This window comes from Coturnix japonica, chromosome 15, assembly GCF_054131305.1.
Source record: "Coturnix japonica strain WE chromosome 15, WE-NBRP24, whole genome shotgun sequence".
Lineage (NCBI taxonomy): Eukaryota > Metazoa > Chordata > Aves > Galliformes > Phasianidae > Coturnix > Coturnix japonica.
Genome location: NC_140677.1, coordinates 15,154,270 through 15,171,320, shown reverse-complemented (window position 1 = coordinate 15,171,320; position 17,051 = coordinate 15,154,270). Strand labels below are relative to the sequence as shown.

At 39.0% G+C, this 17,051-nt stretch overlaps 1 protein-coding gene across 20 annotated transcripts in view; it reads left to right on the top strand.

Annotated features, from left to right (window-relative positions):
- The window catches only part of ATP2B2 (ATPase plasma membrane Ca2+ transporting 2), a 310,402-nt gene that overhangs the window by 92,614 nt on the left and 200,737 nt on the right, over positions 1-17,051 (top strand). For all 20 annotated transcript variants that reach the window (XM_085517013.1, XM_085516982.1, XM_032447213.2 and 17 more), the window contains one exon: positions 12,499-12,591. The gene's annotated coding sequence lies outside the window, so the exon portion shown is untranslated. The remainder of the gene's footprint in view (positions 1-12,498; positions 12,592-17,051) is intronic.

Here is a 17,051-nt window from a genome sequence, read left to right as displayed (position 1 = left end):
TCTGTATTTTCTGTTTAACTTTGGCAGGGAACTTAGTTCCTTTTGGGATCAAAGCTTGCCTGAATTTTAAGTCCATTCAGTTTAACAACTGCCAAGATATTGTTGTATTGTCATAGAAGCTTTGGCAGTTTTATAAGTGGCTCTCTTGATTAACATTAATGTATACTTAACATCTGTAGAATGTCCAAGGTTCAGGTTTTTGTGCAGTCAGGCCCTGCAATGTGACAAGCAGAATAATGTAGTTCAGCTGAGAATGTTAAATCCCTTTGCTGATACCTGGTGGTTAGAATAAGAAAGCTAAGAATTTTTTTTTAAAGTTTTAATCGGCGCTTATCTGGGCATAAATTCCTTTAGGTATCCAGCAATTAGGAGCCTAAGTCCAGCTGAAAGCCAGCAGGCTGTACATTCCTCAGTGAAAAAGTGCGTCTGCTTCACTTGGTGCATGTAAAGGTGTGTTGTTAGATCCAGCGTTGCTGCTCCTACAGCAGTCCTTGCCTCGTTATGCATTTAGATAATTAAAATCTATTGTATTGTCTCTTAGTTCTGACTTTCTACTGTCGGTAATATGCACAAATTTTTGTGCCACCATCCATCTCTACTAAGCAGAAGACTTTCTTTAGTGCTGCATTGGCTTCTCTGACAGGAGCTACTCAGGGCCTTACCCTTTCCGTAATGAGTGTCTGGGTTGCAGAAGGCAAGGTCAAAGGAGTGGGCTGTTCTTGAGACCCCTGGAGTCTGTACAATTCCAGCACCTAAATTAAAATGTTGGGAGCAGGCATGCTGAAACTGCCTCAGTCTCTGGAGCAGTAAACCTGCTTCTAATAGTTTACTTAGGGTTTCTTTCCATAGTTGCATTTTGTCCTCATGTGCCTTTCAGATAATGACTGCATATACAAAATGTACTTGAGATCATTTCTGGGCTTGTTTTACATTTTCTTGCTTTGCATTCTATTTCTCACATTAAATCCTCTGCAATAGAATAGAAATTGTTTCAGGAAGCATCAGGACCTAAGAAATAATCCAATTTCAGGTTCTTAATATTCTGCAATACTGTTTAAAACAGTCCCCAGTGTTATCTTCACATACCATGTGGGTTTGTGGTCACATAAAGTTCTTATCGTCCATTATTATGCTTTTCTTTAGTTGCAACTTTGTCACCTGCATCCCAAAGCCAACTCACAGCAGCCCTGAGTTGTGCTTACATAAAGAGTATTTTTGTATTTCATAAAACCAGGATTCCTGCCTACAGATATATCTGATGTGCTCCAACCTGCCTGCCTTTCCATTATCTGTAACTGTATATTCATTGTCTAATAGTAGTAAATATAGGAGAAAATCAGTGCTAAGAATATTTGCTCAGTGAAAAGGGAAATCACTTTTGACAGCTAGAATATGCATTGCGCCCTGAGGCAAACAAACAATAAATAGATAAGTAAATATAAAGAACTTTTCTTCCCAGTACTGTAAGGGAGGTTGGCAGTGAAAGTACAGATGAAGAACACAAACAATTAGGTGGTAAGATGCTTTATGTTGCCTAAAGCACATGTAGGATTTGCTCAGAAATGTTGTCAATTTAATTATGTTTATAGACAGCCAGGCATGGGAGAGATAATTAATTCATACATCGGCCAAAAGGAATTTCTATGTCCGTAATTGTCAGTGGTAATTGGTTTCCTCTTCCTTGGGAGTCACCCTTTTATTCTGTACCTTTGTTATTGACGAGGTTCTGACTTTGGAGGGCTGCAGGGTAAAAATTCCATTTTCAGTTACTGTTATTTTCCTTTGTTCCTTTCCTTCTTCCTGCCCCCTTCTGTTTACCTGACTGAAGCTCCTGTCCGAGCCAGGTAGTCTGGCCAAAATAGCTCCTGCCATCTGGAGCAGTCGCTGTGAACCTCTTGGTGACTTCCTCTCATTGGAAATGTCAGCTTGAATCTTTTCTCCCTTGCTTACTGTTCCTTAATTTTCTTTTCATTTTGTTATTCATTATTCAACAAGGTGACTGTGCTGTTTGATTGTGTCGATGTACAGTGTGCATGAAAAATGTTATGCAGAAGAGAGCTCAATTTTCTTCATCCTCTGTCTTTCCCATTATTCTAATCCACATCAGGGTCTGGTTGCTACAGATATGTCATCTCTCCTATGAGAGATATCTTCCATGATGTATTGCAATTATATTTAGATTCAATCCAAGTGCAGAGTTGTCTAAATTTTCTTTAAAAACAACAACAAAAAAAACACTTGGCTATTATTTTCAGTTAAGATCAGCTTTTTGCTTCCATACACATTTGTATTTTCATGTGTTTGGGAAATTAGCGAATTTTCTGATAAGCAATTGAAGTTGCTTCCTTTTTTTCTTCCTGTTTCCTTTTTTTTCTTCATTTTTCTCCCTCCTCTTTTTCTCCTTCTTTTTTTTCTTCCTTTCTTTTATTCCTCCTCCTTTCTCTTCCTCATTTTGTTTTTGTTCTCGAGTCCTGTAAAATGAGCAGTAAGCAGTTTTATTTTGTTTTTAATTAAGTACGTTTATTTTGTTGTTTGAAATCATGCTCTAAGACCTTGATGATTAAAAATTAGGAGCAAATTAAAATCTAATCTTTGCATTAGTTTAATGATTTTAAGATGTTCTTCTCATTAATAATTGGGATGTTTTAAGGCAATATTTTAGTGATGATTAGGACAGAGGATTATGCTTGGTTCTAAATGGCCAGGACCGACAATGTGGGGCTATTAGCAATGCATTTTGCCAATCTGAATATAAACAATGACGTCTATAAGCTCTTTCATACCAACAAAATGAGTCCTTGGTTGCTTGTGTGTCGCAGTGCCATCAAGTCTTAGACTGCCTAATTGCTCTAGCTGAATGAGGAACAAACTGGTTGTGATAGGCCTGTTTTCATCATTAAGTAAGTGACATCCAGAAGCTGGTGGAAGGGCTGGGCTGCTGTTTCCCAGGAAGTTGGAAGTAAAGGGAAAAATATTGCAAACTGTTCATGATTGGCATTGCTGTAGTGAGTGAATATATTTCATGCGTCAGCTTGAGAAGGAAAACTTGAACTGATAGTTCTGGGAGTCCTCATGTCTGCTCCTGCAAATGTTGCTACTGCTGTGTGCAGTGCAGTGTTAGGGCATGGAGCACCAGCAGCTGGGTGGCACAGGGCTGTGCTTTTTCAGGTGTAGGGGAGCACTTGCCAGCCTGGCAGCCCTTTATGCTGCCTTTGTAAAAATAACAAGAGCCAGGAGGTGCACATTGCCTGACTGTACCAGGTGGGAGTGCTTGGAGTATGGGAGGTAGGGGCTGTAGACCTGTTATCAAGAAAGATTTTTCTTATTGGCTGGGCTGGATGGGTTTTTTTTCTTCCTATAACAAGGTCAAGAGGGTTGTTTTTAATTTGCTGTAGTATTAAGTTTCTTTGCCTCCTTTATAGCAAACCCTCAAAGAGTTAAAAGCTTACAGGATAAGGAAACTGCCTTTTTTGTGTTCTAGTTTTAGGTGCTAATTTCAAAGGAAGCGTAGATACAAGTATGATTACTTGAATAGAGACTCTTTCATATAGTAGAAATCTGGAACAGAATCTTTGCGTTAGAGGCCAATACAATTTGCCTATCTTCTTCTGAGCCAGGTTAAAGTAATTGGAAATAAATGAACTGGGTATTTCTGAGTGATTCATTTTGGCTTAGGAATGCTGTTTAGAAGATCAATAGTTCTGAGTGGGGAATAGGATGGAGTTTCGCATGAGATGCATAAGTTATTACTGGTGATTAAATAGCCAGGTCAAGCTGATGAGCTTTATGTAAAACTGTCCTTCAGCAATCTGCAGCTGCTTGCTGGAAAGGGTTTGTTGTGCTGGTGTCTGAGTAGTCTGAGGAAGAAGGATTGAAGAGGCATCTCTGCTGAGCAGATGGGAACAGCTGCGAAGACATTGGAAGCTCAGAAAGCTGTCTTGGGCAGAATGAAGTTTTGCCGAAAACCTTTTAAAATACCTAGATTTGTTTATTTAGAGATTTAGATTTAAGATTTATTTGTTTATTCAGAGACAGCTTCTGGTGTGGTATCCAGAACATACTGCTTTACACATGGATGTGATCAAAAAGCCTCAAGGAGCCCTGTGACTTTAGTGACCATTGCCTGACCATGGGAAGGAGCCAAGAGTTGGGGTGACTCTTTGCATATTTTCTGCTTGGGGCTGCTGTGGTGCTGGGGAGCACCATGCTTCCCACCACCCTCACAACACAGCAAGGCAATGCAAACTCTCATAGGATCATAGAATGGTTTGGGTTGGAAAGGACCCCAAAGATCATCAAGTTTCAACCCTCCCACCACAGACATGGCCACCAACCTCTCCTGGAAGTGTTCTTTGCAGTAATCTTGAGTTCAGTTGGAGGAAGATTTGCAGCTTTGAACTCGGTGATAGCTGTGGGAATGATGGTGTTGCAAAATACTGCTGCCCTTAACCAGCACCACATAGAAGGATGGGCTGTGGGAATTTTGCAAATGATTATATGTGTGGAGTTTCTGATTAACTTACCTCATCTGTTTCCCACTGTACAAAGTAGTGATGCTGATTGTTCTCTGAAAATATCCTTGCAATCACGTTTACTTGTGGTAGAAGACTTGCTTTTCTTCTACCATTGAACATTTGCTATGGAGCTTCATGCATTTGCTATTCCTCCCCATGTTTTATCTTTTACTGCTCTTTAAATATGCAGGATCCTTTCCTGACAAAAGACTCATGTCATTCCAGCCTGAGGAGTGTAGGTGTGCATTGTGCCTCTTCTGATTGCAGCTGCAGAATGAATTCATCTATTGAACTGTTGTCTAATTTTGCCACTCTTTCTTTCCTTGGTTCCTACAAAGCCCCATAGCAGTGTTGATACAAAGGAGTGCTGGCAGCCCAGTGCGAGTCCCTCCATGGTCTCCCAGGTGTGGTTGCATGTTACATGGCAGTGAGAGGTATTGCCCTAGAGGTCTTGTGAACTTCCCTCAATGACTGCACTCTCTGTGCCACATGGAGCAGACTGAGGGTTCAGCAGGAGCAGCTGTGACCTGTGCCTACCCTCATGCAGCAGCTCTACCTTGTGCCCTGTGGCAGGTAGCTCCCAGCTTGTGCTGATGGAGTGCTTAGAAGACCTACTGCCGACTGCTGCCTGGGGATGAGAAGTGCAATTAGACAGCCTTGCTCTGTTCTTGGGGGAACTAATATTAACCTTCCATAGCTTGGAACGCTTTAATGTGTATGTATGTGCTGCTAACATTCCTATACTGCAGTATTCATAGTGCTGTCACGTATCAGTTCCACTTCAGTCGCACCAAGCGTGAAGGCTAATTGAAGTTCCAAAGCAAGTAAATGCCATGAGGAAAAAAAAAAGCCATTTACAGCAGATTTCTCTACTCATGTTGTTTATTTCATACAGGCATGAAGCTGGATTTAAAAAGTTGCTGAAAAATACTGCTGCAGCCAGCCACTCAAACAGTGCTTTGGTAGTATTTACAGTATCATAGTTGACTAAATGATCTCTTTTGGATACCTGGCCCCTGCTGCCTTATAGGGACCCTTAAGTCACTTAAATTCTTTATGCAGTTTTCTCATGTTAAGACTTGTGCAAAATGGGTGTAACTTACTTTGCAGCCATAATGCAGATATACTCCTGAGGACAGGGCTGTAATAGCAGGCCCACCCAGGTGCCAGCATTACCAAGTGAGTAACAGCGCATCTGCTAAACTGCTAAGTTCTGATTCTTACTGCTAATAAGTTCAAAGTTTCTTTCTTTGTGTACGTGGTTTTGTTTGTTTCTTTTCATCCTGTGCTAAGCTTCAGTCATGCAGGTGCTTATATTTGTGCACAGTGGACAAGGGAAAAGGCCAAGGTGTGCCCTTCTACGTGTGCATAATACATTAAGTAAGGGCCAAAAAGGGAAACTCAGCACAGCAGGTTTATTAACTTTGAACAATGGTGGAAATCATTAATAAGTCTTAAAAATCTTTGCACGAAGGGGCAGCTGGATTCCAGGCTCCCTCTTTTTCTTCAGGCTTGACATTCTACACTTTTTTTCCTCCCCTATAAATAAATGTTTTTCTTTTTCCCCACTCTGGATTTTACAGCCATTATTTCCATATGGATTTAAATTCCGTCCCTTCCAGCTTAAAATTTTACAGTAAAATCAAAGTGGCCCTACTGCAAACTTACAGTCAGTTTGGTAATATAACAAGTTAACATTACATAAACATGATTTATATATATATATTTTTTTGCAAGCAAATTTGTTTTGAGTGAAACCATATGCACATGTTAATGGGAAATATTTGCCACACTTCTGCTTTTCTGCCCTTTTTGTATTTATTTCAATACTTATTAATAGCATCCTTCTGAAACTTCTCAGAAGAATATACAGCAGATTTTTTTTTAAAACAGTAACTGGAGCACAGTTTAGAATATCTTGGATGTGCTTCCAAATAGAATTGAATGAGACTAAAATACTATGCATGCTCTGATTGTACTGTAATTATACTGTATGGCTTTGCTGATGTGGTACAGAACACCAGAGCAAAACTCCCCCAGTGGATCAGTGATCGTTCTCTGTTTTCTTTGTAGATCTGTCCATGGCACTATTCCTGCAGATCTTCTTTTTAAAGCTTGATATCTACTAATATTTTTATTTGCCCATTGGAGAGGTTGCAGAATGATTTGGACCTCCTCCTTGCTTTACAAGGTTGTACTTCGGGGAGTGCTGGTGTTAAAATTGAGTTGGATTCTGACAGGTTTGAAGGAATCTCCATTAACTCAGCTTGTTGTTGAACTATCCTGAACACCTTTCCATTGAAGATCTGTTGAGTGAGCAGTGCTTGATGGCACACTTCTGCCATGGATGCTCAGTGTGAGTGTTGGGCTGTCAATGGCTACTTACTTGACATGAGAATTGCTTCTTGGGAGATGTTTTCATCCATCCCACAGGCAACGGTGACTGCTGTGTAAGGATGCCTTTAGCATAGCATTGCTTGGTTTTTGTTTTTGAGGAGATAATTCTTAGCGTGCAGAATTCTTGAGTCTTTTTTTGACTTTCTTATTGTTAACCCTCCTCATTTGAGCATGGGCTTTTTGTTTGTGCTTGGCTTTGTATTGTGGTGGCTCCCTTTCCCTGTGAACATGTGAGCCCTGGGGCACAGTGTAGCTGCCTGGGGAGCTCTGCCCAGGATTTGCCGCAGAGGGACAGCCTCACTTGTGCCTGCTCTGCTTTCCATCTGCTGACCATATTTCTTTTGAAAGCAAAGCCTTTCTTTATTTCTCAAAGTGGCTTGGATTTCTTATGACTCTTTCTGAGAAAGACGTTTTCAAAATCCTACAGCTATTTATTAGAAATTAATAGTTTGAAATACACAGATCCAAATAAAACTCCTTCATTTGTGTTCTTTTACCCTACCAGAATGTGAAGCATGACTTGACTTTGCTGAAAAGGGAAACTGACTTTGCTCCCTAGTATAAGGTGTTTATCTATTTGTTTATTTCATGCTTTTAAGGACTTGTATTCATTTTCCTTGCAGGGTCAGAGTTACCAGTCTGAATTACTCAGATAACTCCTATAATCTCATACAAATGAAAACAAGCCCCTGTCCACCCTGCTCCACTGCCCCAGTCTTGCCTGGCAGTTGCTGTTTGTGCACAGCAGCTTGTTTTAGATTAAGCTTGCTGATTCTGTGTTACGTGCAAACCTACGTATGTTCACACAGACCTTTAGTAAAGCCCAAACTGCAGCTGTGGAAGCTTTATAAAATATTTTCAGTTTTCATCCTGTGGATTTTATGTTCATGATAGGTAAACAGATTGATTGATTCATTTTCCAAACCATCCTCTTCCATTTGTTTTTCATCCTGCTTTTCCATACAACACATTATTTTCCTTTTTGCTTTTTAAACATGTTTCTACCTAGATGGTGAGATATATACATTCTTAACTGCCAGGTTTTCTGTTGCTGGATTTTTACAGCAAGGCCACTGCATGGTAAGTTCTAATATTCATAAGGAAGGATAGGTGGCACTCTTGTTATTTTTGTTTGGTTTCCTGAAATAAATCAGGTCTATGTACTCTCAGTAAGATTGCTTTTGATAGAGTAGGTGCATTGGAGAGAGTTTTTGAACACTGGAAGAGGATTTTGTATGGTTTTTCTGTACAGAAGTGGCTAATTTTACGTGTGTGTATGTTTGTGTGTGTATATATATATATATATATATATATATATATATATTTCCCCCTATATTTACATGCAATTTCAGTGGTCCAAGAACAAAATAAACAAATGCTTTAGGGTTAACTGCTGTTATAAATACCCTTGTACTTGGTACATTCTTTTTCATTTTGTATTAAAGTATAGATTTAAGTTGGAATGACAATCACTGTGCTATTGAAAGAAAGGAAATGACATGTTAGTAAGTGCTAGCAGTCAATAGAGCCTTTATTTCTTAATCCATGGTAGTAAATACTTGTTGCTCTAATTCTATAAACTGATTGTAGAATGGCATAGGTTCATGAGCTTGAGTTTTCTCTTAAAAACACCATGATGGGGGCATGGAATGCTATACATTTTTTATAACAGAGAAAAACTTATTTCAATTCCACTGCACATTTTGTCTTTTTCCTACTGAGTGTGCAGCTAGAATACAGTTACAGGGAGGTATTTTAACCTTGATGACTGCAAATCAAATCAGAATCCATTTCATTATTACTGCTAGCTGACAGCTTCATGTGGCTGAAACAAAGTGATTTGGTGCTATCCAATATTGGTGAGTCCAATATCTCTTGTTCCATTTGTCAATCAATTGATTCTGTTATTGCTTTTCCCAGAAGAGAGCCCCGATGTCTGAAAGTAGTAAAGTTGGGATAAGCAGAGCTGAGAAAAGTTTCCATTCTGCTTCTATCCAAGAGTGTGAATCTCCTCAACATGAGCATCTAGGTACCTCATCAATGGGATCACAGCTCATCCAACACCACTGAGTGTTCGAGGAGTTTCTCAGTTGAAACCTTCTGTGTAGAGCCATTCTTAAGTGCTGAATGTCCTGCAAGGATACTTTGGTCTTGTGCTTCATATAGGAAATTAAATTGGTAATGTGGAAGAAAATGTGAATGTTAGAGCAGCAGTTTGCTATTTGACAGACTGCTGGCTTGATTTTTTCCTTGAGCAGCTAGTAATAGGTGTTGCCATGTAATCACAGGATAATGTGCATAGTGGTCTGATACTTTCTGAAATGCTTTAATTCTGATTCAGAAGCCTAAATTGCAGTTATGACTGTGCTTTGCTGGTGTAAGGCATGAACTTAGTTAAAAAAACTCCCTTCTTGAAAGAGCTTCCAACCCATCTTAGATTGTATATAGCTCCATTTTACAATGATTTGTTAATGTACATACTCTGGGGAAATGAAACAGTGCTTAATTTTTTCATGTGATTGGACTCCAGAATTAAAAGTGGGTAGAACAAGTTTGGTGGGTTATTTCTTTCTGATGAGTGAAGAAACATTTTATAACTTGGCAGTTTATTTTATCATTGATATTTTTGGTGCCCTCCCATGTAATACAGGCTCATGTATTACTCATCCCTCCTTTTTTCCCCTCCTGTGTTTTTTGTAGCAATATCCTGAACTGTCTGAATTGAAGAGTTCCAGATAAAATTCCATTTTGGTGCAGGAAGTTTTTCTGTTGACTGAAATAATATTTACTTATATTTTCTAATGCCAAATCAGTGTTCAAGTTATTACATGTCATTAGGGCAAATAATTCTGTTTCGTAAAGTAACACAAGTCCCACATGGTGGTAGTTATCGAAGTTAACACTTTTTCCCCAACTGTGGGAGTGCTGGCATCTTTGAGAGATTCCAATTTTGGTTCTTATTTATGCTTGACATTCAATGTACTTGACATTCTGATTATTTTACACCTACGTAATTTCTTATAGCTCAAGGGATAATGACAATATTTTAAACAGTTGTGAAGTGTAGCTGTATATTATTAAGCAGATGCCACACTACAATTGGAAGGGAAAAAACGATGCCTAAAATAGTTCTGGAATCATTTTCTTGCGTATCTCAGGGTCAGCTGGAGGAGTTCATCATCTTGTTTAGCTGTGCAAGTTGGTTACCTGTTTATTTGCATGGCAGATTAAGCACTACCAAAGTTATTTCCTTTTATTTAGATATGTGTGTATAAATGTTTGTGGAGAAAATATATAATGCTGGGCTGTGTGCTCACGTTGTGCCCTTTGGGGTCTGGGGCATTGCAGTAACTAATTTCAGAGAAGTTTCTGAGACCCACATTTGGATTAAAATGTCAAAGTAAAATATACTGTATATAAGATTAAGATCATTAAACTGGGTTCATCTGCGTGTGACACATACTCTTGTGATGGCAGATCTTAAAAGTAGCTGTTGTATCTCTTGGTTTGCAGGTAATTAGGGTATAACATGAGGAATTAAAAAATGATAGGAAGAACAATTTGCTGATTACAGGTGTATTTTGTGTAATTTTTTTTTTCTTGTAGCAAGATAATTTTATTGTCTATCTTTGAGTTATATTTTCATGTATCTGTGCAGTCACAAAATATTTTAGGTAAATATTTTAGGTAAAGGTAAAATAGGTCTTGGGGACAGTAAGAGCAAGAGGAAAATGGTCAAAAGATGAAGCTCCTTACAGAAGTACAGCTGGTGGCCACAATTCCCTATTTCATCTAATAGGAATTCTGTGTTGAGTTTAACTAACGTAATTGTAAGTAAATTGGCTACACAAAGTGTGAAGAAGCAATTTTAAAACACTTTGTCTTATGGAGCCTTACGAGGAGGATTTAAGCACTTGGCGAAGTACTCACAAAACATTTGTTCCCCAGATAGGGGTTCTTGGAGCAGTGCTTACAGAGTGCATTACCGGAATGGTGCCGTTGTTTTTAGATCTTTATTTTGCAATCTTGCCACCTGGTGGTGTACTCTGACAGTAAGGGCTTGGCTGGAAACCTGTCCTAGTAGTTGTATGCTTTGGTAGGCAAAAACTTTTATGTCTGGGTTATAATTAAGTTCTTGGATTTTAGCATGCACAATCAATGTGTTCTTTCATTTCAGCTCTTTCCGTTTTTGTTACCGTAATGGCAAATTGGTTTCTGAAAATTGCTGAGAAAAGGGACAAAGCACTTACTGGAAAACTTAATTGTGCACAAAACAGAAGGAGTTATTTGGAGTTAAAAAATTACTAAGATATGCACACAGATATTTATCTCAAGGGTATCTCTCGGTGCATTTGATCTCAGGGGCAGAGCCCCGGGGAAGCTCACTCTGAGCTGTTAATCCAAGGAGAAGCAGGTGTGGTGTTGCTGGTGTTGTGTGGGGAAATCTTTGTGGATAATAAAAGATGTTCCATGTAGAGTTCAAAGGCCGTTAACAACCCTATGTTTGCAAATGGAATGTTTTTAAACCTGTCTTTATGGTGTGGTGTTGAAATGTTTGCATAAAGAACACTTATGTCCAGCAGGACCTCTTCCTTGCAGAATGCTGTCTGTGATGTTAATATGCCTTCTTGAGTTTCTGTTTGCGAGTCAGAATGTCATTCATTCAAAATGACTTCAACATATAGACGTAAAGGTCTCTGAGCTACATGCTTCCAGGTTCTTATGTCCTGCAGAGAAAACTAGGAGACTCTCCCCCACCTCTGCCGCCTTCTGCCCATCTCTTCTGCTCTCACATCTCACACACGCAGACAGCCCCTGTCAGATGTGCATGGAGTCCCCTCTGCTCTGGCAGCCTGCAGCCAGTCTGTCATCCTCTGCAGCTGCTCCCCTGTAGCATCTCATGCCACACACACAAGATTTCTTTTGCATTTTCTCTTCCTGCCCCTCTCACATACAGGGCAGAGCAGGAGACTCTGAAGCTTATGTGATGAGTGCTGTCTGTTTCTCTTGTTGTTTGCCTCTTTCTTCTCATCTGTTTCTTGGCTTTCAGCTTTCCTTCCCACTTTCAGCCCTTTATCCTCTCCCTCCTGGTTAACGTTCTGCATTTGCCCCATGAATGCTGACTGTTAATCTCAAAGAGTAGCTGTTCTGGAGTAGCTGTGTAGCTTGACATGCTGCAGGTTCAGGCTTGGCTTTTTCAATATGCTATCTATTTTTGAAAATGATAAAAATACAACAAGTTGAAAGTCTTCAAAGGATTGTGTGCACCAGAATACTGCTTATTTATGTATGTGATTCTAAGGCAACAGTGCTGATAACTGGCTAAGACTGGATAGTTGGGGCTGAGGCTCATTGTTCTGTGCTCTTCAGGTAGACTGTTGGTCACTGAACTTTTTTAATCATATTATTCTACTGGGTTATGTCTGTAACTATTTATGACACTGGATGTTTTCTTTAGTTCAGTTTGTCCTTTAGATCAGTCCTCTTGTTTGTTCCAATAATTTGTTTAATTCTCTGAGGTTTGTCAAGTCTAATTACCTCTTTTCTCTCTCTGTTTTTTTTTTTTTTTTCCTGTTTTGAAATCAAGACTGATTGATCAACTCAAGAAAAGACCCAGCTGGTTTTGTGACTCGGAGCCCAGTTTGCGACGCGCTCTTGCATTTTTCAAGACGACAGTACTGTACGTAGTTTCTCTTTCTCCAAAAATTCAAACATGTAATGTAATAGAAAGCTTTGAGAATTGCAGAGGAAGTTCCCAAAGAGTTCAACTGGTATTGATAAATAAGATTGTGATTTTCAGTTTAATATCACCAGCCAAGGAAGAAGTGCTCAGTTTATTTTACGGTTGTACTGATCAGAGATTCCTTCCATGTAACAATGCTATTTTAGGATTTCAGATCATCTAAGGAGAGCTTCCCTTATTTTGCAAGATCAATCTACTTTCTCTTTACACATAGTTGTGTAAAGTGTGGGATTAGTGACTGTGACAAATGTATTGCAGCACTTGACTGCATTGAAGATGGATTATGTAATGGCCACTGCTGAAATGAAACACAAGGCTGGGAATGTAAAGCAAGTGCAGAGAATGCAGTGCCACTTAATGACACCTTTACCACTGTAGCTTCAATAGAGCTTGTTTCCTTGCTCTCTCTCAGCACCCCAAGACTTTGGATTTACTAGTGGTTCCTCTCTACTTAATGTAGACAGTATTTTTCCACACTGAAAATTTTGTTCTTGATAAAAATGCATCTTCTTAACTGCAAAAGAAAATTGCACAGGTAAAGTGTCGGCCTCATAGTTAATAATTCAAATGTCAGAAGACATAAATGAGAGTCAGGAAGTGTGGGGCTGAATGAGCTTTATACATATGTTAAAATGAAGATACCCAGCTTGCTCTGAAGAGATAAATGTTCCATAATTTTCTAAGTGAAAGGAGAAGGCAGGTATTTGTTCTGGACTTTCTGTTGAACAATAAATGGTTGAAATGTATTATAGAAAAGGGGAAATAGCACTTGCTATCTACTTAAATGAAGACTTGGCTTATGAGATAGTAGAATGATTAAAGAAAAAATAATAAGCATTGACTCCTAAATTTTATGGCAAAATATAAGATGACTTTCAGTGTTGATAATTACAAGATATCTGAACAAATTTGCTTTATGACTACAGTGAAGATATTTCCATTGTGGCTGTGAGATTGATAAGTATGTTGATAGGAGGAAAAGAAAGACAATCACGTTTGCTGTTTGTCTAATACATAAACATAGGAAGCTTAGAATACCCCATCTCGCTATCCTGCTGTAGTTCTGAATATCTTTCACTGTCTTTAGAACACTTCTTCCTCTCAGGGATGTGCAGAAGTTGATTTAAAGTTGATATATGTTTGTTAAGGGAGATCCTTTAGGCTGCTATGTTTTTTCTATACTTATTAGAAATTAACTGCAGTTATAATTGAGAATGAAGAAGCTGGAGAGAAATGGCTTCATCTTGAGCTGTATGTGCAAGGCACTGGGGAAGTGAATGGTATACTTGTCTGTTCAAGGAATTATCATGACCTTTTGCTTTTTTAACTTACTCTGTCTACGTTAGAGGAAAAAAAACCAGCAAAACATGTTATTCCTACTCTTATTTTACTGCATTCAGCATAGTGGTGATGGGCACGCATTGTACGTCAGCTCACCCCTAGTGATCCTGTATGTGCCAACAAAATTACTTTCTTAGGTTTGATGTCACAGAGTCCTGTCCATCTGTTTCTGTGTTACTTTCCTGGGAGCACGTCCTGTCTTTTTAAGGGGAAGAGGAATATATTGTTTTCTTTCAGTTTTTAGATGCCAGTGTGGTGTCATTGATTCAGAGTGTGCAAATGTAGAGAGTTTATTATTTTAAGTCAATTACATTTTATAATCATACCATTAAGGCTTTATTTCAAATCTGTTATTTTGAGAGGTCTGTAGTGGTAATTGCAACATAACTATATTCAGCGAGAGAATAACAGAAGAGAGTTTCTGGTTCTGTTACAGGGCTTCTGCTCAGTAAACCTACAGACTTCTGCTCAGTAAACTTGCAGCAGTTGGGGACACATACCCACATATCTTCCTTCTCTGGGTAAATCCTCTGGGGAGGAGCTGCAAATGGCCGGGTTCTATGTTGACCTGGAAGCAATGGTTGTTAATAGGAGAAATTGCTTGCAGTCAGTTAATAGACACCGTCGATATAAAAAAAAAAAAAAACGTGGAATTCACATTTGCTATTTGTTGCTTTCTATTTTTTTTCTTGGCAGACTTTTTCATCCTACAGATTTTATAAGTATATTACTGGATTTCCTCTGACTTCTGTCTCTTGCTGGAGCTCTCACAGCCCAGGTTAATGCTTTTTACTTGTTTCCCTTCTGTACAAAGCATTCAAATGTATTTCCTTAATGTGACACCACAGAGCGCTGAGTACAATTCAAATGCTAATACGTAGAAGCTAAATGTCACAAAGGAGATGTGTTAACGTTTGTCTTTATTCACTGTTTCAAATGCTATGTGCCAAATCTTGCTTGACACATATAACATACTGCATTTACCCCTTAAAGGCATGGTAAATGCCTTTCTGAAGGTAAAAAACGGCTTTTTTGCATTTTTTAATTCTTTTGATCTTACAGAAGAGCGAATATTTCCTTTCCTGACCCTGCCTGAGCCCACTTCGCCAATTCATCTGCTTTCTCACTGATTCCTGTGTTAAATTGCCCTTTTTCAGGGAGAAACTGCCAAGCAAATGCATCCTGCAGAGACAAGAAACCAGCCCCCTCACACCCCCAGCTGGTTTTATTAAGGCACGGGAGTTTCTCCTCAGTGACTTTGAGGCTCTTTGTCAGCCTGCCCAGTAAGTTGAGCTCCTGGTTGAGGTCAGGCTTAGCTCTTTTTAAACAAAACCACAGTTCACTCATTCCTTGTTACTATTAGAATCTACATTTGCTGACGTATTTTATTAATCTGCTTCAAATTTTAAGTGTGTGTTTTGCCTGCTATTATCCATGGCTGATAGAGTTCCATCCACTTCATTCAGCTGTGCAAAGTAGAAAAATTCTCAATTTGCTTTCAAGTCTGATCTAATCATCTTCTATTGAAGTCCTATCAATTTTTTTCCCTGGAGAGTTCATCAAAGCCAGTAATATTACTATCATTCTTGAACGCTTTTTTGGACCTTGCCCATTTTTTTGTGTCATCCACTGCATTTCCCATGTCTCTTTGCCTGAGGTGCAGAAAGCAGAAGGACTGGGAGGGAGGGCAGCAGGGCCATGCTTCCCTGTGACGGGCTCCTCGTATCTACGAACCTTGCTACCTCAGATACAGGCTTGATGTCTCAGGTTCTCAATCGTGTCCTTGGCACTGTGTATTCTGGTGGGCTGAGTGACTTATTCTTTAGGCCTGGTTTGAGATTTCTCAGTAATCTTCCTCTGCAGATGTCAGTACTTCAGTACTGAGTGGAGTGATGCTTTGCTTTTTATGTATGCAAGCTACACACGGTCTGCCTCCAGCTACTTAAGCTTACAAAATGTTTCAGAGTATGTTTCCATGTGAGGTCTTACAGAAAATGCAAGCTTTTCCTTGACTCTTGTGAAGGATTTTTGGAGAGTGCTCTGAGGTTTTTTGGTCCTATCACTACTTCTCCTTTGTGCTTATATTAATTTTCTTTCTTTGCTTTGAGCCCTGTAACACTTATTATCAGAAGCTGCAATTTCCTGCCACCTGTGGTGGAATGTATTTCTTCATTATGAGCTTTTTGCTGCTTTCTCAAGTTTTAGTTTTGATTAGCTGCTATGGAATATCTACATATCATTTGCGTGTCCTGCAAAGCTTAATCATCTGATAGCTGTGCAAATTGCTGCCTCTAGCTGATTTTACCTCAGCCCAAATCGCTCTGTGCCAGATCCTGGTACCAGAACTGAGCTGATATGAAGTTAAGTGCAACAGAATGCATTGGAAAACTTTTTAATGTATTTTTTTAATTCCCTTGGAATGAAAGAGCACTGCAAATGCTGAGGAGCAGTTCAAAGTGATTTGTCTGAATGGAGGTGGAATTTAGAGAAGATTACAGCTTTTTATTCAGAATGTGATAAACATTTTCTTAATGTCATTTTCTGCACCTTTTATTTAGAACCTTTGAGATTTTTTTTTAAGACGAATGTAAGCAGAGATTTACCACTACCTGTTAAATTTTCATAGAAACAGACTACAGATCAGAAGAGAACCATGAATTGCACTAACTGTTGCATCATAAATGCCAATATTTTACCCTTGTCCTTTAAATGATTTTTTTCCACCTCCAATTTAAAAATAGAATTGTGTTTGTACCACAGGGGCAGCTTTCCAGCACCTCATCTGTATTAACTAGTTTCTTTTCTTTATCAGTATCATCTGGAACAAGAATTAGGACCATGGAAATATTAGTGTGATAAGAAGCAGCATATGTATATATGGGAGGCACTTGTAAATTGTACTGGATTTCCAGCATCAAAAAAAAAAAAAAGAACTTAGCAACAGCAGATGTATAGCTTGAAAACTGTAGGAGGAGAGAAAAGAAATGGGTTTGATTCTCTGTGCTGAATTCTGCTGCAGCAGCTGGCATGAGCAATGTACTGGAGATGAGCTGGTA